Source organism: Electrophorus electricus, chromosome 9 (assembly GCF_013358815.1).
Source record: "Electrophorus electricus isolate fEleEle1 chromosome 9, fEleEle1.pri, whole genome shotgun sequence".
In the NCBI taxonomy this organism is placed as follows: domain Eukaryota; kingdom Metazoa; phylum Chordata; class Actinopteri; order Gymnotiformes; family Gymnotidae; genus Electrophorus; species Electrophorus electricus.
The window spans coordinates 17,675,880-17,700,481 of NC_049543.1; the positions used below are offsets into that span (position 1 = coordinate 17,675,880).

Genomic DNA, 24,602 nt, shown 5'->3' on the forward strand with positions numbered 1-24,602 from the left:
GTACAAATAGTTCCAAACCTACAAATGACCATTATCTATGAATTACCATTCCTTTCTACTTTTAATGACAACAATGAATCCAGACGTGAAAATGCCATTATTGTCAATTACAGGCACCCTAGCTGTTACTTTAGCTGTCATATCTAAGCCAATCTCAGGGCCTTCCACTGGTGCAGGTAAAAGTGCTTTGCGTGGTTTAACAGTGATGTGGGTTCGGTGGAGAAGCCTTGCCTTCATCCATGCAGTGAGGCCTCTGAGCTCTCTAGGCAATGACACAGTGCGGCTCATGCAGGGTGGAGCGAGTGTGGAGGCCGGCCCCCCGGCTACAGTCAGTGCCGTTATGGAGCCGTCGCTCTATATCACCCTGAAGGCCTGCTGCTGGGTTGGGGTGGTGTCAAGCACCTCACCCTCACAACAAGGATCTGATTGGCTGAGGAGAGGCTATCGCTGAAAGGGAAAGAGAGAGGATGAGCAAATTGCGCTGCATGATAAGAAAAGCTTTCTTCTGCCTCCAATATAATTTGGTAAATTTTCCTGTATTTTAATTAACTGAACTAATCTCAGATGAACACTGCAGCTTACTCATTGCTGGTGGCTTTATGGTGGTTTTATTGTGAGAGTGCAAACTGGTGAGACTATAAATTTTATGACTTACACTGCAGAACTGAGAAGGCTGCTGGAGTATAAGTTTATAAGTTGCAGTAAGGATACAGTTATAGTTAAACTATTAGGTTCAAAATTCGCAAGTTTTAGCTGATATCATTGCAAACAGAGAGAAGCAAGTATACATTTTGTGTACGTGTGTGCGTTAGTGTATTTGTGTGTGTATGCGCATCTGTGTCTGTGCACACAGATATATGCGTTCATCTGCAGCCAGCTTGTGCTCTCTGTCTGAAAACACCTGGCTCTCCCCTGTACGTCTGCAGGTGCTCCATGATGACACGCACATTACCCTCCCGCTTCTTCAGATCTCCATGCCAAATGTGATGACCCTGATACAGGCAGACGGGGAGACGCGTCACTGTCCCGGCCCTTGCCTGTGGCTCATGTGAGTGCACTATGGTGTACCATTGCCATGGACTGGCCAGTTGGCTGACAATCCTCGCTGCTGGTGTGAGGGGTAGTTTCCTGGCAGGCAGAGCTGTTCTGGTTATTCCCTGTTTGGGCTGAGCAGGATGAATCGCTTTGTTGGAGCGTAGGAGAACCAGCAGATGTATCAACACTGTCCATGTCTCCCCAGGGGAACTGCATCTGGGACAGCGTAATGAAACCCTACTTGCTAACCAACACAAACATTGGCTCTTTGCCATTTTGTTCACCTCAGGGTTGGTAAAAGAGTAAAATATACAGACTATAGTTTACAGAAATTGTATTATTTTTCATGTTTTTCATATTTGCATGTGAGTTTAGGTTCATGCATAATGTACCAATGCTCACTTAGGGTTAGTGGGCAGCCAGTTCTTTCTCTATATGCTGTTTCAGGTGCACGGTTCTAATGGCAGGGTCAGGATCTGTTGATCTGTCTTGAATTACAGTGTAATGGTTTAGTTGCCTTTTTGTGTTTGTCACTGCAGAGTCAGGAAGTTGCTGTAATATGCTATAGTTCTGTGAACCCACAGCACCTTTTAACCCTTGCTTTTGAATAAACAATGACGCAGGACAAGTGTGTGTGCAGTAGTATAAGTAACTTATATATTTACTAAACAAAGCTTAAATGGATTAAAAGAGAAAGTGTATGTATGTTCCTGCATGTGCATGTGTGTATGTGTGTGTGTGTGTGTGTGTGTGTATATATGTGTGTGTGTGTGTTCTGTCGTTCTGTTTGTGTATGTCTATCTGGTTTCTCCCTCTCACTTAACAGAGCTTTAATGGACAACTCAGGTAAGTAGCTTACACAGCTTTCATTTGATCCCTTCCATTGTTTGAAACATGTCCTTGTTGAAACATGTCTTAGTAAGTAGACATCACAGAAACACAAACATACACAAATATGATATTTTGAATATAACACAAACCCTAGGAACAATTACTCTTGGATTCATTGTATATTTATATATTTGGTCTGAGAATTCTAAACAGAATGTATTATCTCTATTTCTGTTTTTTAATCAGTTTATTTATAAGAATGCTCTTGAATGTCATTGATTGGGGAAAACTGGGGAAAACTATGATCCATCAATCACATGCAAGTAGAACTATAAAACAACATCAAAAGCAATGACTAGTTTATTGGTGATTAATTCAGAACATCAAGGAAATTTGATGCATTTATTGAATAATCTATTTTTGAGTCCAACAGGATCCTAGAACTGGATAATCATTGGAATTCATACACGCTGAAGAGTATGATAAGTAACAGTTCAGGTTTGGGCTTTCTTACATGTACTTGTCAGCTATGAAAGGTAAAGATATTGCCCTTATCCATTAAAGTCTTTGTGAGATCAAGGTTCTGAAGTTCACTGCATAATGTTTAAACCTGTGTGTGACTTGTAAATGTTACTTTGTGAATATATCATGAACATATATAAGAAGAGCAAGAATAAAACAGCTACATAGCTTCAGACTCTCTAATATTAAAACAGTAATAAAACACTATTAATTCTATTAATTCATTAAGTACTCTTTCACTTTATGTCATTAGTATATTAGCAAAAGTAAATGGGAAAATTTGACTGAAATAGGGAGGAGCTCTAAAAATTGGGCAGTGCAGCATTGATTCCAATCAGGCTGCAGATAACTCAAGAAATATGATGATTAGTTCACAGTGCCCACAGGGATGGGCAGCTTTTCTTCATCTCAGTTACACCCAAGGTTTTTTCCCAATTACACAAGCTTAGAAATGTCTGTACATACAGACATATCACTGATGTTAGGTTTGCCCTGAAGACAACAGTAGGAACAGGGTGAGCTTTTAATGCTTATTTGATAGCTTTCCATTAACCCTGCTAATGGCAGGTCCCTTAAAATGATCCATAAGTATAATGGTCACTACTTGCAGGTGTATGACTTAAATGACTAATCAAGGTGAGCTGTTCATTTCATTCTTCACTGTTTGGAGTCAATGTCATTGTGTCTCAACCAGTTCAAGAGGTGTATAACAATTTGATTTGTACTTCCAAATTAATCATTTTATGCCTATAGATATAAATAATGAAGCTTTCCTCATAATTCTGTTTATTTGCCCAAACTGAGTGAATTGAAATGGAAATGATGCAAATCATTCTTGTTTTTATTTATGTAATACAGAGGAGCATAAAGGAAAAGCACCTGTTATCAGAAGCAGAACCTGTTACAGATATAGTGATAGTAGGTCAACAAAAGACTGTATATTCCCACAGGTATAGAGCAAGTGCAGTATTAACTGCTTGTCTTGTGCTGGAGGCATAGTTAAAAATAGTTATATATAGGTAGGCCCAGTACTTTACTGCATGTGTGTCTTTAGAGGAACTGGGCAGTGGCTTAACTCACATGCATAGCAGGCTTGGTTTGCCTTGTACAGAATGTTCGACATGTACCTCAACATAAGCCAAGATCATGCTTTTTAAGACTGAATCCTTTATTAGTAACTTTTAAAGGCACTACCAACATGTTATCAGGTATTAAAAAGGTGGGGTTTTTTTGTTTTTGTTTTTTTTCGATTAGCAGGGCTACCTTCAGCAAATTTTACATTTAAAAACAGAACAGAAATATTATAAAACAAGAAAAAGCTAAATTGGCTTACCAGTCCTAGCTGAGAATGATTTGGGCATCATCCTAATTTTCGAATGAGCATGCTTGATTGACAGTCCACTGCCACAGAAACACAGCCTACTACATGACTCAGCCAGAGCTGAATATAATGGCACCAAGAGTGAGAATCAGGCTAATGGAATTATAGGGTTTTCCTGATGGAATTGTAGGTTTTTATGTTTTCTATCAGGATGAAAATGAAACCAAAGGCTTAAAAACAAAGGCTCCCTTTGTAGATGTTAAAAAATTGTATATATATCACTACAAAATAGCATAATAAAGCAACAAAATAACTAAACTAGCACTAACTACTTTTGTATTTTGATTTATAAAATTTAATTTAGGTAGAATCTATTACTCCAAGCCAATCAATACAGTATATTGATCCATTTGTACAAACAGTACAATCAATATTTCAGTTTTACAGTCCAGCAATGCATACACCATCCTGTTCACTAGGTTGCTCAAACATGAAGAGGCTGATTGTTGAGAACAAAGCTAGATATAATATATCAATATAGATATAATATTGCTGTGTAATATAACAAACGTTTTAATATTATGACAGCACCTGTATGTGCCACTACATTCTACCACCAATATAACACTAAAGTGAAAGGTATCTATGTTCTTTGCTGTTAATCTGTCATTTTAATTGTCTGTATTGGTCTGGTTCATGGGAACCTCACACAATTTGAATTATTTAGTTATTTAATGCATTTTTTCACATTTTCATTTAGTCTCTTCATCAGCAGACAATGTAGAAGTTTATTAGTTATTAATAAACAAATCACCCTAAGGTTGTAAAAGACTGGTTGTTAAATCTGTTGCTCTAACATCTCTAGTCATTTGTCAAATGAAATTCAGTAAGAAGATGCTAGTAAAGACGTCTGAATTATTTCTAAATTCATTTCCATTTGATTACTGAGCTAAGAAGGTTGTTCAAGACAAGCACAATTACTCTTCTTGATTTCTTGTATAAACACCTGAATAATAGCACAAACCTTGCCATCCTTCTTTCTGTAGACTTTTCATCAGCCTTTGGTACAATCCAACCCCATTTGCTGATGAAAAAGCCCATCGATAAATTTGGCATTGATCTTGCATAATTGGTTGGGTCTTTGATTTTTTTTAAACAACAGCACGTAAAGAATGAAAGAGTGAGTGGGCATCCTCAGAGGAACTGTGTTCATTTACTGGCACAGCTCATGCTTAAGGACACCCTGTACACACACTTTGTGCACTGGTGTGATAATCACTGTTTTTTAAAAAATGCAGGTGACTCTGTCACACTGAGTGTTTTAGATGAGAATGAAATATGATATTGTCCTGTTGTAACTGACTTTGTAGACTGGTGTGATAAAATATATATTTTTTTATAGATAAAGCTATCTAAAACTATGATTCTATTCATATATTTCAGGCATAATTCACCTTACCCACAAAGAACCACCATCAAGAGACTGATAGAAAAAGTAGTGAAAACTTATAAGTATCCTGGAACTGTGATTGACAGCAAGCTGAATCTTGAGCCCACACAGATTCAGCTGATAAGACACTGTTGTAAGAATGTTTCCAATGGATGTGTTGAGCCACAGTATGAAAAAATTCACAGGAGAAATGTAGTCCAGGCGAGTAGCAGGGCTGTAGGAAGCCTGCTTGTCACATTGTCTGACATCTGTGAGAAGCAGATTCTTAAAAAGGCCTGCTCTGTTGTGTCAGTGCTCAATCATGCTCAAAATGCTTTATTTCTAAAAGCTTCCCTCTGGTTTATGGGTTAGTTAACAAAACGCTATAACCAGCATTTACAGTTACAGCATTTAGCAGATGCACTTGTCCAGATTGATTAATAATAGTGCTTTGTTGTCTCCATGGAAAAATCATTATAACAAGTAAATCTTAGTAAATTAGGCCAGAGTCTGATGATACAATTAAGCCAGAATTCAGTCAGAGGTAATATACACAAGGAAAATACATATAAGGCTGTTTTTTATGTATATTTATGACCAATCACGATAAAGAATCATTTATACCCATGGCCGTACCAGTATTTAACTCTGTTAGTAAGTGATGACAGTGTGTCAATGGTTTTGTTATGTTTTTTTATGCTATTGTCTTTCAGTGTTTTCTGCATATTAATCTTACCTTGTGTGGTATTTAATACCTTTGTTGCATCTGTGATTGCTGTACTATGCTGCAAAACTATTTGTCCTGCTTTGACAAATGTAACATAGAATGTGCAATGTTTTATAACCTGGCCAGTTCACAAAATTCGACTCATTTCTCCACTCACTTTTTCATTAAACCCTCATGTGTAATGTCCTTGAACACCAAGGAAATTGAGCCCAGATAGAGAAATGCTGTACACAATGCTGTTACCATATAAAAATGCCAGAAGACGCCAGTACCTTCTCTATCCAGGGATGACACCCTCTAATCTTTTTCATGATTGTCAGTATAGCATACTCAGTCTCTCTTCCAGTGCACCCTACTATACCTTCAGAGGTTAAGTTTGCACTTTGGAGGGTGTCCTCTTGAACCTTTGGTTGAAGATGCTATGGTTTCACTGATATCTTTTGGCATAGGGCACACATTGGAATAAGGCTCACCCCTTATTCAGTCCCTCTCATTAAATCCCATATGGCTCAGTCTCATTTGGTAATGCTTTTTACAACAGACACTGGCAGCTTTACAGAAGTTAGGGTCTAGACCCCTGAAGAGCTAGCTGGCAATGACAGCAGCAGGCAAAAAAGAATGTTTGAGGACCGGACTCAAAAGGGGAAACCAACCTCCTTTGGGGTAACACCAAAGAGTGGGATTTTGATAAGAAATTTACAATGGTAAGATTGGAGTAAGGCACTTGGATCACACAAGGGGAAAATGCCTGACATAATCCATTGGACAACATTAAAAGCCTGACATAGATTTGGAGTGGTTGTGAGAAAGGAATTTATAGAAAGTTCTTTATAGTCAACTTAATGCTGTTTCTATATTGTGAAACAGGGGTCTCTGCAGCACCTTCAACCTCATTCATAATTATAAATAGTCACTTTTCTTACAGGGCTTAAGCATACCTGTACCTGATGTCCAGCCTATTGCATGATGAATATCTGGTGGAACAGAGGACTCTGACCCTCTTTAGGAGGTTCAGGTTCTCTTTGGTGGGAAGCTCTCCTCTCTTCATCCGTTGTGCCTGTAGATGCTCCACAGCCAACAAAGCATGCTGGGTATCTGTGTACAACACAGACAAACACAACATACACATTAGCAACAAGTCTTGATAGAGGATATGAGTATGTTGACATATTGTAATAAGAGGTGGTGAAATAAGTCATACATTTATACCCATGATTTGTTGAATTACATGTCAGATGTGACAAGTGCTAAAGCTTTACTACTGAACTCTGCAAAACACAGACACACACACGCATGCATGCACGCACATGAACACATACATACGCATTCTCAAACACAAAATTATCGAATGGCTGATGTAGAGGTGAAATTTAATATCACAATTATAGTGAACAAAATCATCACGGATATCAGTATTATTAAGGTGTGTCCAAAAATGTCCAAAAAATACAACTATATTATTATTATTATTACTATTAACATAAGTATAAATAAATACTGTCTTAAGAACACTGTATTAGTAATTGGAATGAACCTAACAATTGACATTAGTACAGAGGAGCATGGTGTTTTTCCTGCTGGAACACTTTTGCAACCAGTTCTATGACTGCTGGATTTTAAATAAACAAAATGCTTTGTTTGGGTAACTACATAGCTAATGCGTTGTCGGGTGCAGTAGATGAATACTCCAAAGCACTCCAAAATAAAGTGCAGACATGTGTTTATAAACGCAAAAGTTACACAACCTGGACCAACATTCCTATGCACAACCCCAGTTGCTTAAATGTGGTAGTAAGAAAGATGTGAATTTCTGAGTGTGGATGCTAAGGATACGTGATTCATCGCAAATTAAGCACAAAGGGAAGAATCGAGTCCGCTTGTAAATGTTGTTTTCTAAACGTATTGGTATAATAGGCAAATTTTAGGTTGTTTCAGAATATAATGCTGAAGAAGGTAAATTAAATAGGAATATTTTCCAATGTTCAGTTTCTCCCAACAACAAAGTAGCCACTGATGCAAGACTTCATAAGAGTTCAACTGTTTACTGAACCTCACACAAATACAAATAATGCTGTTAAATACAAATGTACACATAATTCATTGTTAAAGATCATTCTGCTCTGAGGTGAAAAAAGTACCAATTCCATTACAGTACTGACGACATGTGTTTTACAAGTTTAGGTAACAGAAAGTTTAGGTTTGCATTATTGGTAAGCTATGATCAAGTTAAAAAGATAAACCACAACATTTTCCCCCATTACTACTTTTAGAAGGCTAAAAAAGCTCTGGAGCATTGTTGCTGCCTTCTGCCATGTTTTCACTGACACAAACAAACCCACATAGCATGCTTCACCTGCATCTGGGAGAGTGCTGCTAACTTATTCCAAACCATGGTAAACAACTACGGTTTTAATAATAAATGTAATGATGGACTTCTTTATATCCCAGGTACTCCCAACCCTTATCATGACATCACAGTTTCCTTAAAGAACTCCCTGGTATCACCATCTGAAGCTGCTTGTAGCCTAGGCATAACTTTGGACATCCAGTTGTCATTCTCAACTCATGTTTCAAATCTGACCTGGTCTTGCAGAGTTCTCCTTTGTAACATATGAAGGATTCAACCCCTTCAACAACTTGCTACCTGCTGGTCTTCCTCTACGGGCCATCAGACCTCTACAGCTGATCCAGAATGCAGCAGCATGACTAGTCTTCAATCTTCTGAAGTTCACATGTGACTCCACTACTGCGTTCCCTTCACTGGCTTCCAGTAGCTGCCTGTATCACATTAAAAACCCTAATGCTCACCTACAAAGCAAAAAATGGACCAGCCCCTCCATACATGATGTCAATTGTCAAAGCCCGATCTGTAACTTGAGTACTTCAAACCTCGAGTATGGCTTGGTTTGAAACACCAAGTCTCATGGAAGACAGGCATCAAGACTATTCTCTGTCCTTGCTCCCAGATGGTGGAACGAACTTCCACTGGCTGTCTGGACAGCACACTGCCTTGCAGTTTTCAAACACAGACTGAACACTTATCTATTTGTGGAATATTTAGAATGACCATGGAACCTGAACCTGTCAGGTAAATGAAACTCTATGTATTATAGTTGTTGTTAAATTGTTTTTATTGCACTTATCATTGTTCCTTATAGACCTTATACTTGCTCTGCACTTCTAGGTATCTGCACTGATTCCTGTATTTCAACAGTATTCTAGTTCATTGGTATCTTACACTCTAACCTATTGTACTGGCTAGGATACATTCTATGAGTAAACGACAAAACATCTTTGTCGCTCCAGGAAAGAGCGTCTGATAAATGCCGAAAATGTAAAAAAAAAAAAAATGTAATGATAATCAACATTTGAAACGTAATAATATCCGTCATAAATTTTTTTGTGGTTTAACCATTTCATCCCTGGGATAAACCTTAATAGCATAAAATCATAATTTCAGTTTGACCTATTTTTATGTGGTATGCTGAATCACAATGGTAATTAATTACAGTACCTTCACCTGCATTTAAAAAGCTAATGCCTGTTTGATATTCACACCTGTTGTAAGCCTTACATTTGATTTTTTTTTTTTTTTCATTGTGAGTACTAGCAGACAATAACAATGACAAAACATTTAGGAAAACTAAGGCATACACTCATGACCAGTATGTCCATCTTTGTTGGTGGGCTGAATTATTAATAGCACAGACGGATCACTACATAACTTACTGATCTCAGGATAACATTCTCGATTGATCTGTTATTCATGTCGATGTAATCTAGGCTCGTAAACTAACCTGCGCTCTGCTGGAGGCTGCTGCGACCCCGTGCGAACGAAATAGACACCACCGTGTGTCTCACATGAGCCCAAAGCATGCTTGTTTGTTTTGCTCTCGTCTGGTAATGCGCTTACCCATGAAGGCTTAGCAGCTGTAAATGGCCTTAACTGTGAACGATGGTAATTAACCGAGATAGATGTCCTTATAACCAATGTAATACGGCTCTGAGCGAACCGCGTGGGACAGTCAATCAATCAATAAATAAAAAATAAATAGTGTTTATAGTCAAGGCAAATCCTGTTATAACTCGTGGCTAACGCAAAAATTAAATGATTGAAAACATCATCAATCACTCACACAAAACCAAATCGTCGTAAAAAATGAAAGCCTAGTTAAATTCCCATGCCTACTTAAGGCCTAGTTAAATTCCTTCGTTAAAGATTAGGCGTAGGTAAATACCTATATATATATATATATATATATATATATATATATATATATATATATATATATATATATATATATATACACACACATACACACACCCATAGATGCATTTTTCACACACACACACACACACACACACACACACACACACACACACACACACACATATATATATATATATGAAAAAAAAAATATATAAACTTTGATACGGGTGACTGACAGATGTAATCCCGTTGGATGTAGTCGCTCTATCCTTTCCGGTCGCTTTACGCATTACAACTCCGATATGCTCCAAATCCGCATCCCTTCTCTGTGCATCGTTAAACTCAACAGGTATCCCCATCTATGCAAAGAACTCATCGCACAAATTTATATCAACTCATCTGCACCCAGAATTAATTGTCAGATTGGAGAGATTGCAAAATATCGTATTCTAAATTTTAACATATTGTCAGACAAATTTGACTGAGAGAATGTAGCCTACGTGAGAACGATATATACCAGTCATGCCTGTGATGAGCCTATGTCTTTGAGTCTATGGGACATTCATCGCCCTCCTCTCCCAACTTAGTCAAACAATGCAAGAACTGCGCTTTTCGTCGGCGTCACTTTTGTTAATGTGACAATGATTAACAATGGCCATATTCTCTTAAAATAGGCGTAAGCAATTGATATAACTCGGGTTATTAATTGGAACAATTTATTTGATGACTGAAACACAGTACTTTAACGTAATTGGTTATAACAATTAGGCGTATATGTGGATATATCTTGCTGGTCAATGTCACTTATAATTATTGCGTCCAAAGGTCTTACCTAACGCAAATGAAAGCTAGGTCGATACGACTGCCGTACGCGACTGCAACCGCAAGAGAGAGCTCATGCCCGCCAAGAACTCCATTCCAAATTCAAGCCCCCCCCCCCCCCCCCCCCCATTTCTCTTTTCTTGCTCTCTTCCTCCCACCCTCCCTTTTTTGAATCAAGCATCACTGTGCTCCCAAAATTGGCTTGTCATTTTCTCTCGTCGCTCGTTCTCTTGCTGTCGGGTTGCTGGCCCTACCGCGCACGGTGGTATTCTGGAGATATACTGGCGTTGGTTTCGCGTACTGAGCCACCGCTGGATTCAGCGCTAGAGACGTGGACGCGCATTTTCCTTCTGAGCCTAGAGAGCGAGTGATCTGGATACAAAATCACGGGTCCGAAGCCTTTTCTCCACAGCTTCACTCAGTAACCGGCAAAGGATATCCGACATATCGCTCAAATCCTCGCAACGAGTCTTTCGGACGTTTCAGGCGACACTGAGGCACGGCTGTGGACGGATCCAACCGTCACCTCAAGGTTTCGCGGGGTATTTTATTCCCTAACGGAGATCGGTATTGTCACAGGAATTAAAGACTATTTTAAGGTTACTGTCTGCAGTTTGCTGTCGCTGAGCGCATCTGGACGCGACCATTACTGTGGCTCCTAAGATGTGGTAAGTCAGTCTTTTGAAAACGAAATGACGTTAGGTCACATTCCTTAATCGCCAGTACATCGATAACTGATGGATATTTGAAAGGATAGAAATAGCGTACGAGTCTGGAGCACTCGCCTCTTTTCCAGCGTTCCATCACATTACAGAGTATTGGAAAACTCGTGATAGGTAGGGGCAGAATTGTGTGTTTGTGTGTGAGAGGGGCATTAGACACAGGATGCTTCGCTGTGTGCCGTGCGCGGTGTTTTAATGGGCGTCGTTCAGTGTGCGTGTGTGTGTGTGTGTGTGTGTGTGTGTGTGTGTGTGTGTGTGTGTGTGTGTGTGTGTGTGTGTGCGCGCGCGCGTGTGTGCAGGTTGCTGCCTCACAGCTATTGACGTAATGAAATAATAGACTTAATTTGTTTATTAGAAAGAAGATGGCCATAGCGTGCCGTTCATTTATGGGGTACTGCGCTGTCCAACTAATAGCCGCGTTCAGACCACACTCCTGCTGCAACTGTTTATATGTAAGGAGATTTCCATCACCTCATTTCGAGTTACTGACAGTGGACTCTATCCCTCTGTAACCGTAAGGAGCGTGTTGGTATGGCAGTATCTTTTCTTTAAGGACAAGCAGACTAGATTCTTAAAATAAAAAAGCTACTGTGTCGGCCGCCTGTAGACCTACAGTACAGTACAGGGTTCAGTACATTCGCTACAATTCATGTGACCTTGATTTAACAGGGTGATAGCATAACCTATGCCATTTATTCCACTGTCATAGTCTCATATAAAAATCGTTTCTTTTTATTGGATTACCGTCACGGTCACGGCCATGCATGACAGTTGGTTCATTTTACTTGGCAATGACAGGATCCAGATTCTTAGTTATAAGTGCTGCGGTAAGCCCGTCTGATTTTACAGTTTTAGTGATTGTTTACTTCGTGCGGGTGGCCCATTTAGCGGAAAAGGCGCAGCCTCTTTCACAGATTTCAGTGTATCTGTGTCACCGTCATCTTTAGAGAGAGACACATAGAGAGACGAAGAATAATGGAAAGATTGGCTTCAGGGTAGCCTATATTAGCGGGCCTCTACCTGGACTGTAAACCAAGGCCTTTTAACATACCGAAACATTTCTATCACCTTTTGTATTATTGGGTTAAAAAGCAAACACAAATCTTCTTGACGCAAAATAATATACAGAATATATTATTAATTACAGTGACATTCTTAAACACCGTTAATGAACTCTTTTTACATTTAACCTATGCTATCTACTAATCCATCTTTACTAAGTTTCTGTTCCAGATAAGAACTTGATGGCTATTTCATAGCCTAATAGTCATTGTTAGGGTAGAAAAAAACTGCTCCTTACTTAATAAGGACAGCTTCTGATTACACTATGACAGCGGTGTCACTTGTTTTGGTGAGCTGAGCTGCACAATATTTGGGGTTTTAGTGTTGTTTATGTTCATCCGTGACCAATTATGGTGTTAATGTTGAGTTTATGCTATTTTTAGAATTTGAACAAAAAGATGGTAAGGACTGCTGTTCCAGTCAAAACGGGTCGCTATTACACAGAACAAAACCTGATAGGAGCTGTACGATAGTGGCACATCACTGATGATTTGTTCAGAGCGGTGTTTGTATTTGCTGAACAGAGACTTTGATATTAAAACGTATTTCCGTTTACATTGCATAAACCGACTTCATAATACTGGTATTGGCTGGAAAGACTTCTGTGTTGGTTCTATGCCTTTTACAGCATTTCTAATATCAAGGATCTAATTCAAATCATGCAACCAAGGCATAAAGGCATTCTGGAAGACCACAGCACTCAGTGTTAATTATCTTGTTATCTATTGTGTGAGATCCTGGTTTATTTGGCTGGGTAATAGCATTTGATGTATGTGAGAACTGATGAAACTTAAAATGAATGGTTGTCATGTGTACTCTTGTGGTTAGTGGGTCCTTTCCATGTTGCTGAGATCTTCCTTTTGTGTGCGTTTCTAAAGGTGAACATGCATTCTAAAATATATGGGCTGAATTCACAGTCAGGGAGGGGTCATGTTTTTTGGAGTCCTTGCTTTTGTTAGAATTGTTTATTTTCTGAGAGGCCAAAAAGAAGAGGCCCACCAAATCGGTGCCAGTCTGTGAAACTGAGTTCAGCTCGTAATGCCTTAGAGCACTTTCCTCTCCTTGTGATGGATGGCATGGTATTTCCTGGTTCAGTTCGCAAGGTCTAAGTGAGTTTGTGGTTCAATGGTGTATATTTGTATGTGTTACGTGGAGTGTATGTGGTGTGTATAAGGGCAGGCACAGTCTGAGAGGAGTATAGCATGGTCAGGGTGTCAGACACACACATCATCAAACAAGAATATAGCAGATGCTCTCAATCTGTATACAAAACACAAGATAGCTTTTGTGGAAAAGGCAGTGACAGTGCATGTGGTGATGTCATGGAGTCTAAACTTCCCTAAAGCCAAAAGCAGGAATTTGTAAAGCTGAATTACATTATAGTGATATAATTTAATTCATAAATGTATAATGTAATGTATAATAACTATGGGTGGTGAGAAATTCTGAAACCATATTTGGATTCGGCATTCAAAACTACATAGAGAAACTGGCATTTTTTTGCATGGATATATCTTGCTAAAAAATGTAGCCTTAATGACCATTCAGGTAATAACAGTGATAACTGTGATAACGTAGACTGATGTTTGATGTTTTTATGTTTGACATATCTGTTTGCATTGCAAATTGTGGCTATGGCTGCAATGAAATTAGGAAACTCAAAGAAAAATGGAATGAATAAATGGAATGAATATTATAATTTAAACATCTGTTTTTTCAAAATAAACTGGTTCCTCCTCTTACTAATTCAGAAGCATTTTGCTTACACAGTTGATGAAGGACCTGTGCTCGAAACAAATATATATATATATATATATATATATATATATATATATATATATATATATATATATATATATATATATGGTGAGGTAGAACCCAAGTTCAATAGTTGTTATTTGTAAGGTAAAGTCTATATATATATATATATACATTTTGGAATAAGAGTTTGTCTTCCAAATAACAACTGTTCTACGTTTGATCCAAAATAAATGCATTTGGTTAAATGCTTAGAATCAATATAAGATAACTAATTTGGGCATTTGAATGTTCTTCCTCAGACCCCCAGCAATTGCATCCTGCATTTGGTCTGTGACTTTTAATTGGGAAACCTAAACCTTTCTTCAGCCTTTTAGAGAATTCTGTGTGTGGAACTGCTGATTTCTTGTCATTTTTCGGGAATAGTATTAACATTATGAACAGACTGAACATAGTTCATAGTGCTGCTGAATTAGCTGATGGATTATCTTCATTCGCTCATGGAATTGTACATGCATTTTTCTGTTTGTGCTTTATTATGTTGATATCTCTTCTAAAGCTATTTATACAAATGAATCTCTCTCTCTCTCTCTCTCTCTCTCTCTCTGTGTGTGTGTGTGTGTGTGTGTGGACTAGGCATGTACTGGTGGTAAGCTTCACTCATTTTGGAATTGCTCATAGTACTGAAATAGTGACTCATGAAGACCTTTTTATCCCTCCCTTCACTCAATCTTTGACATTTATATTATGGAATATATGTTGGAGATAAAGGGACAGGATGTGTGTTAGTGTGCATGTTTAAAAGTGTGTTTGTGTGCGTGTACGCTTTAGAGTGTCTGGGGGTGTCTATATATGTGTGTGTCTGTGTTTTTTTCCAGACAATAGGCCTCAGACTGAGATCGGTTCACAGTGGCATTGTGGTTGTGAATGGCCTCCTAAAAGAGCTTTGATTACTTCTGTCCTAACAGGAAACTGAGCACAACGATCCAGTGTGTGTATGCATATGTTTGGATGCGTGAGAGAGGGGGAACGTGACCCCTACTGTGTGTCCTCTTACTGGATCTGACTGGGTTCAAAAAATGGATAAGAAGGTTTTTTGGTAGAGGGAATTATTAACAGCATTGTTTTCTACTGTGAAAAGTATTTTTGTTAGTAGTCTGTGAGTGTTGTGAAATGATAGAGTAGATGTGCATGTGTGTGTGTTTGTGTGTTTGCGCTAAACATATAAGGATCACCTTCTTGTGTTCTTAAAAATGCATAGCCTACATAATGGTCACTTTGTTATCCATTGTTATTCCAAATCCCAAACATTGTATTTGTAATAGTATATCAATATATAGGGTTTTATATGTTCTTTTTAGTATGTGAGTGCATATAATTCACACATACATTGTGAAAAAGTAAAAAACTAAAAATAGTGATGACATCATCATAGAGCGCAACATACCAACAGATCTATCATCATACTTGGCCTACTTTATGTACCCTATATCCTTAGATTCATTTACATCAACTGGGTTTTCACAGAAATATCTGTTTATTATCAAAAATGTGAACGCCTTGTCTACCTATCAAAAGCTTGGGTACACCTCATTGAAAGTGCTTTAGACCATACAAACCTCAGTATAATCACTCAGTATTCCATTACATGACATACTTTTATCTAAGAAGATTATTTTATGTAATCATAAGTAAATTATGGTAATTTCCTGCTGAAACTTGCTAACTGAATGTCTCATGTTTAATAAAAATGGTTGTTAGACAAAGTGTGGAAATTATAAGTAATACAAGATTTAGAGACCATTTCAATTTTTTTTCAACATTTCAACATTTTTAAATAAACTATGATGGAAAGCATAATCAATCATGAAAGCGGGTACACTCACCATTTACTTTATTAGAAACACTACCTTGTACTTACCCTCACTTGCCACTTTATTGGATAAATCGTATAGTAGGGGTACAGTTACACACTGTTGCCTGGCTACTGCCTTACTCAATTTGTCAGTCACGCTTTATCCAGTTCATCAGCAGTCCGGTTCCAGTCACAGCATCACTGCTAATGAAAGAGGTCTGCCACCTGAAAATATCCCAATAGCGATTTTGTGTTCAGAAACCGACCATTAACAGTTTGAGAATGACTAACTCAAACTGTATAGTCTCCAGCTGTACACCTACAATATGTTTCTACTTCATTAATGTTTCAAACAGAGTGGGTGGTAAGTGTATATGCAACTTATACCTTTTGAACTCATATAGTATCCACATTGGCAATCTAATTAAATTTGGTAAGTTTTAAGTATTAGAAAGACAACTGAAAACATAAAAGAAAACTGTAAAGTAGCATATGTCCTAAATGTCTAGAGAAATGAACCTATTTGGTAATAAGGCCTAGTGAAGAAGCTTTTGTTTTAGATAATGAGCATCCATGTACAATTAATAACGAGGTCATCGATCGAGACCTTATTGAAATTGGGTGTGGTAGTCAGAGAGTTCCAACAAAAATTCAAATAAGTGTTTTTCCTGTGTAGAAAAATATTTATTTTCCTTGTGCCAGTTTATTTAAAAGAAAATAAATTGATTCCTTGGTGCTCTGTTCATTTTAAGAACCATAATTGTCACCATAATTTTCTTTTCATAATTTTATTCTTTTTATTATTCCTATGTAGTGTTTCTATTGTAGCCTATAGCATCCAAGCTTAAGCCAATTAGCAAAAGACAAATTTCGATCCTGAATAAAAATGGGCACCAAAGCTTATTTTAAACCTTCTCTTCTCTCTTGTGCGTCTGCTTGTTTGGGCCAGCGATGGATTCAGACAGAGGAAACTGGCAGCTGAAATAAAGCAGCTCTGTGATTGATTGATCACGCCAAGGTCTGATTGCTCTGTAGATCGATGGCTCCTTCCTGGCTCTGGCATTGTGTTCAAGTCAGGGGCAACGTTCCCTATTTTTTCTATTCAGTAATGAATGGTACAGGAAACCGCATTCTCAGCTGCCATTTTTATTTAAAGCACATCCAATGTGTGCCTTTTTGAAAGGCAGAAAAATGACCTGATAAGTTTAGCTTGCTAACCTTGCTTTTAGAATCATAAAACTGATTTTCTACACTTATTAAGTCTGGAACTGAATGTTCTGTCACTCTTGATTCTTTATTTAAATGTCTACATGTTAAAATCTAGAACTAAATACAATATTTGTTTGATGTGTAGGTTTATTAGAATGAACACTTTCTGTTTTACTTTCCCTTTTCAGAAATTGCTATAATAAAACACATTTGACTGCTAAACTATGATCACTGTTTATTCATTGTTCATGTTGCTTCTGACTAGATATGAATAAATAAAAATAAAAAGGATGAACTTCTACATAAAGGCACCTGTGGTATTCTGCATGTTTGTATTGGCCCTCAGTGTAGATGATACAGGGAAACTGGTAGCTGATGGAGGCTGGGTTGTATACTATACTTTATTTAGGAGTGTCACTAAGCAGTAAGCAGTGGATCTGATGGCCCTTGGAGACTTGCTGTAGAGAGGCAACTCTGTTCCCTTATGTTCTCTCTCTCTCTCTCTCTCTCTCTCTCTCTCTCTCTTGCTCTATCTCTCCTGTGCTTTCTTTCTCTTTCTTTCCCTGTTGAGTCTGTCTCTCTCTGGCACCATCTGTTAACCCTGGGCAGGAGCTATTGAAAATAACAGCTTTTTTCTAAAAATACTCCATATATACAGTAGTGCTTTTCTCATGGCCCCATACTTAAGAGAGGGAGAAAGAGAGTGAGAGAGTGACACAGAGAGGTGCTATATAAACTTTTACTGATTGGCACAACACTTTGCTATTTCTATCATATATATATATATATATATATATATATATATATATATATATATATATATATATATATATATATATATATAAAAGACAAGAATGTTTCTATCACATCCTTCATAATGAGCTCTTGAAGCAGAGGTGTGTTTACTGTTGTGACCTCATGGTCATGGATACATTTAGCTGGCAGTTGGAGTAACACTCACATTTCCAGGATATGACTCTTTAATTTTACGCATGAGGGAGCTAAATGCATTGCTGCAGCATATATTGTGTATGCATGCATATACACATACACACACACACACACACACACACACACACACACAGAGACAGAGAGAGAGAGAGAGAGAGAGAGAGAGAGAGAGAGAGGGAGAGACTAGGATTAACTTCAACAAACACAGATACCACAGTGGGGTTTGAATAATTCTTCCATGTCTCAGATATACTCAGTGTGCTGTGAGAACCAGGATTTCTGGGCCGAATACATACACTGGGATTATTAGAACATAAGGTAGCTATGATGGGTCTAGGAGGAAACACATCCATGTTGTGCACAGTTACAGCAGCATCTGTTCATGGAGTCTGTATCTGTCTCGTTCTACCAGAATGAAAACGGTCAGTTTGTTTCCCTGGACTCTTGTCTGGGATATCCACTCATTTACTCTGCTCTTTGCTAGATCACTGCCTCGACTTTCTCGGCTCCTCTCATTCCCCTCCTCTGTCTCTCTCCCTTTGCTTTCTCTTTCTCTACTACCAAGGCAAAAATAACAGCCCACTCTTTTGCAATTTTTCCTTGTTATTGCCTGAAGTTTCTCTCTCTCTCTGTCTCTGTCTTTCTCTCTCTCTCCCAAGGTTGTGCATTCAGCCATGACCGTGATGCACACTGCCCTGAGCTCTATAATACACCCAATTACACAGAGAGAGAAAGAGAGAGAGAGAGATCCAGAGAGAAAGAGAGAGAGAGAGAGAGAGAGAGAGAGAGAGAGAGAGAGAGAGATAGATCTATCCATGTTCACCCATTGTGAGAGGAACAGCAGAAGATAGGGCACCACATGTAATATTGTTTAGCCAGGGACAGGGAGTGAATATCATAAATTGGTATTAGTGAGTGCTGGATAGCTACTGGTAGGTCCTCAGCTCATCTTGCACCAAGAGTGGAAATTGCCTTTCTCTCCCTCTCTCTTCCTCTGTCTGTCTGGTGTCTTCTGTCTTGCTTCCATCTATCCTTATTTCATTTGACCTTAGAGGTTACAGTCATTATGTATTCACCAAAAATATATGTCTGTTTGCTTCTCCCAGCTCGCTCTGTCTTTCTCATTCGTTCTCTCACATACAGGGTCACTCTCTCTCACACACACACACACACACACACACACACACACACATACACGCACACACACACACACACACACATACACACATACACACATACACACACACACACACACACAGAGGCAGTGAGTTTTCAAGGCAAGGAAGCAAGCTAAAGCTAGGATGTGTGTGTGTGTGTGTGTGTGTGTGTGTGTGTGTCACACACACACACACACACACACACACACACACACATCCTAGCTTTAGCTTGCTTCCTTGCCTTGAACTGACTGAGCCACATGGACTTGAAAACTCACTGCCTCTGTGTGTGTGTGTGTGTGTGTGTGTGTGTGTGTGTGTGTATGTATGTATGTGTGTGTGTGTGTGTGTGTGTCTGTGTGTCTGTGAATATGTACATGTGTGAGACAGCAGGTTAAATAGACAATATATTCACATGAATCACAGACATGTATGCCATGATGTGGACAACCATCCGTTACCAAAGACAGCAGCTTTCCCCTGAACACGTCCAGAGGCATATGTACATTTTTGCAGGCGTTAACACCGATAGAGGTGCTGTGAACCACAAACACCGCAGGTTAAACCACCCCCCTCTGGAGCAGGTGGGCATACCTGACTGTGTGCATGTGCAAGATAGCAGGCGAGACTCAAAGACAGACATTAAGCCTTGGATGCTGACATCTCCGTCACAGTGCGGGGGCACAGGAAGGGGCAGGGATCAGAGCTGGATTCACAGCGGCAGGGTCAGCCAGCCTGAAGGGGGTTTAGCTGGAGGTGAACATTTCTTCGGACTACGGTATGAATTATCCTGCCCAGGATCCGTCTAGTCCCCCCGCTGTCGTAGCGAAGGATAGAAATTTATGTGCACAGTTTATGAATTTGAGATTTTATATCTCTTTGGAGTGAACAGCGATAGACCTTATTTAATGTGCTTTGAGACGAGAGAGAGAGAGAGAGAGAGAGAGAGAGAGAGAGAGAGAGAGTGTGTGTGTGTTTGAGAGAGATACAGAGAGCGCCAAAGTATGGTACATTGAGAGAGATGCAGTGACATTTAAGGCAAAATATAATTTGCTTTTGGAATTTCACTGATTGTGTTTTATTTTTCTTAGGAATGGCCTTTTCTTAATTGTGTGTCTGAGAAAAGCAGGATATATCAATCAGTCACAAACCAGGGGGCAGGTGTTTCCAACCTCTCTGAGAGGCCATACAACCCCCCGCCCCCCAACACACGCAGACACACACACACACACACACACACACACACACACACACACACACAATGTCAGGATCTCTCTGTCCTCGACAGTGAGCTAAAGAATGAAGCAAAGCTATTGTGAATGTGGACCTATTAGTCCCTGAGCCATGTGTCTTAAACAATACACACACACACAGTGAGAACAATGATAGCAAGTGGTCTCCTTCCTTTAAAACAATATCTACAAAGAGTGGAGACAGACAGACCTTCACTTTGACAGATACTCTCTTTGTCTGTGTTTGTGTGTGTGGTGTGAATATGTGTGTGTGTGCACATGTGTGTGGGTGTGTTTGTGTTTTATTCCCATGGCATGGATGAGGTGTTTAATTTTGACATCAATTTCTCTGTACTCACAGGGTGACTGGTGTGCGTCATACATTTGATTCACTCCCTCTCCTACTTGTACTGTCTCTGTCTCTGTCTCTCTCTCTCTCTCTCTCTCTCTCTCTCTCTCTCTCTCTCTCTCTCTCTCTCTCACTTTCTGCATCTCTCTCTCCTTTTCTCTAGAGTAGAGATTTTCAGCACTTAACCAGCTGAGTGCTATAGAAAGAGGTGAGCTCTCCAAGGGAGCCTTCCTCCTAGCATTGACTACATGGAGACAAGCTCAGTCTCTTTTGGACAGACAGACAGAAACACACACACACACACACACACACACACACACACACACACACACACACACACACAGCTGAGGGACTAAGAGAGTATTTGCTGTTAGTTGCAGGGCACATGGGTAATGCTGTATTTTTTTACCTGTAGTATTCCGGGAGGGGTGAACAGACTATTAACAATATCTACACACAAACAGAAAAACAACCATCTGAAGACAAACAGAAAGAGAGACAGAATAGTTATCTACTATTCAGTCTCTCTTTCTGTTTGTCTTCAGAAGGTTATATATTCTAAACTTGTATCCTGTAAATCATAAATCAATGTGTTGTTTGCACATTTATCAAAACCAAACTACACATCAAAATATCTTGCACGTTTGAGTGATCAGTATTTGGAACGTGCTAAAGAGATAACTTGAAAGTCAATGGCTTTCTTTTCCACTTTATGATCAGTCAATATGATAGTGCTACAATGATCTCACACACAAACTAAATTTCTGGTAGTGCCAAAGTCTTCTTGTATATTAAAAAATAGTCAGATATTCTAATTTATCACTGCCACACTACGACAAGTAATCAGTGTCTGTCTATGCCCACTGGATACGGCAGTCACTGCTTGGCTGCTGTATCTCCCCAAGGGAAAAGTCAGTCAGAAAATGAACTATAATTTTTAACCAGTTTTATTAAATTTAAAGAGAAGTTCGTTTGTAGCTCGTTTTGTTGCCCCCATGGCTATGCATGTCATAGGAAGCAGCGGGACTAAATCCTAGCTGGGGATCTTTGAATGCTGTAAATTTCTAATCATCTATGCCAATGTGCATAGCTACAGCATGCAGCTGTCTATCCTGCGATCTAAGATCACAGTGGTGCAGGCAGCGCGCTAACTGAAAGCCAACCTTGAAATGGAGCAGCTCTGGATAATATGCAACGCGCTTGAGATTCCGCAACCAAGACACATCTGTCCCCTCTATAGTGGGATGGAAGCGGCTCAGTAATTGCATTCTTCCTCCTCGGTGAAACTCCTGAAAGCTACAGCCAGGCTGCCTTAGGAAGATAATGCTTCTCTCACCTATGTAACTACACAGAGATTTCACGAATGCATCCATGAGACTTCCAAGGTCTTTTCCCTCAATGGTTCCCAGCTACACTAACAAAAAAACAAAACAAAAACAAAAATAGCAAAACCAGAAAACATCATACTTAAATCAGGGTTTTTCAGAATTTTAAATTATTTCATAATGATGTAATCTCATTTAATAAGATTTAATTTGCCAAGAGTGAAGCTATTTGGTTTAAAATAAATGAACATGCTGAGGATGTCTTCTGAGGTAAAATATTAGATTTGTTTTCTATGTTTAGGTACTAAGATGAGTTATAATACTGTGACTAATTGAAGACCCACTCTGTGGTAATTTGTGTGATGATATGTAAGGGTCTGTCTGCTTGTGACCTTTTCAGTACGGATAATACCTCATCTCCCTGTATGTGCGCAAAACCATGTCTGTTTTCAGGAGCATTAGCTTTTCTGTTCTGCATGATGCCTTCTATATTAATATGACATATTCAGGCAGAAATGCTCCAAAAGGATTCAGAACTGGTCATAACTTGTTTGTCAGTACTTATAAAAGTGTTTCTGAAAAATCATTTACAATGCAAGTTTCTATGACTTTCACCCATTTCTCTGTGACTTTTTCATGAGCTTCATAAAAAAGTGATGATAAAACTACAATTTGCTGCACTTTCAAATTTATACACACAGTGCATGTGATCCATAGCACATGCAAGTGTTGTTTGGACAAATCAGACCTGCTTATGTGCACCAAAACACACACACACACACACACACACACAAACACACACACAAAGTGTGGGTCCGTGTGCGTGTGGGATGCATAATTTAGTGTAGCACTGGGTCTGTCTTCACACTGAAACAGTCGCAGCCTTGAATATTTCATCACACGGATGCTGCTCTTGCTCTTATATTTTCCAGTCCTCTGAGTTGTGTGTGTGTGTGTGTGTGTCTGTGTGTGTGTGTGTGTGTGTGTGTCACACATCTGCACCCTAAGTTTTGACACTGTAGCCCACTGCCAGGAAGTCCAGAGCAGTACACTTACATTCAGGAAAAGATGTTTTCCTCCTCGGTCTCACTACCACTGTATTTCTACCTTCCTGTCTCTCTCCCTCCCTACACTGCGCAGTGAGGGACAAATATGCACAGTAGGAAATATTAGCGCACTGGAGGCACAAAAAAACAATGTAAATATTTCACTTCTTCAGAACTTTAAAACAATAATGAATAGTCAATCTGTATAATTAATGAAACTTAATTATAAGCTTCAATACACTAAATGAGGGTGAACTTAGTGGGTAGTTGGAGTGTGGCTTAATTAGATAATGAAGCAAGATGTTTTGAAGAAAGATGAAGCAAGATGTTTTGAAGATCCTGGTTACGTGGTTTTGCTCCAGATATTGAAGATAATGCTGGCTGACGCTTGTCCTATATCTGCAGCTGGAGACGGCTTCTGGTTTGTCGTGGAGTGTGCTGCCATCTTCTTCGGACCTTAGGCTGCGGCAAGCTAAAATAAGCTCCAGCAAGTTAGCCCAGAGCCCCTGCGATTCTTATCAAACAGCTTCTAGATTCCTTTGTAGATATGCTAGCCTTTAGCAATTTTACTAAAAGCATGTAAATGTGCTGTCCTTAGTGCAGACGTTAGCCACGCGCCACATTAGCCTCTTTGCTTGGCTAGCTGATAACCCGCTGCTGTTTGTAGACATAGCTGAGGTGACAGGACTGAGGCAGTGGCTCATGGTGCCCACCAGAAAGGCAACAATGGACATCAAAGTTGGTATTAAACAGATAAAGAGAGCAAACTCCTTCTCAATGTCTGTATGCATGTGCCTCACATTTCAGAGCCTACATCATAAATCAGCACTCATGTCAAACATGATTTTAGAGAGGTTAAAACAATAGCTGATTGGACACACTCTGTTGAAGGGACTGTGTGTTGATTGTTTCTTGATTGGGGGACAATCAAAAAACAAAGCTGTTGTACTGGATTTGTAATAGTTCCATACCGTATAACCAGTATATTTTTGGACTGTAAAAATAATAAGGATAAAATTAATTTTTCTTTGTATTTTTC

General features: G+C 39.0%; 1 protein-coding gene across 1 annotated transcript in view; it reads left to right on the plus strand.

Moving 5' to 3' along the window:
* Window positions 1–11,081: 11,081 nt before the first annotated feature.
* The window catches only part of adgrl3.1 (adhesion G protein-coupled receptor L3.1), a 70,273-nt gene continuing 56,752 nt past the window's right edge, over window positions 11,082–24,602 (plus strand). Inside the window, 1 exon segment of the mRNA XM_027014211.2 lies at window positions 11,082–11,565. The gene's annotated coding sequence lies outside the window, so the exon portion shown is untranslated.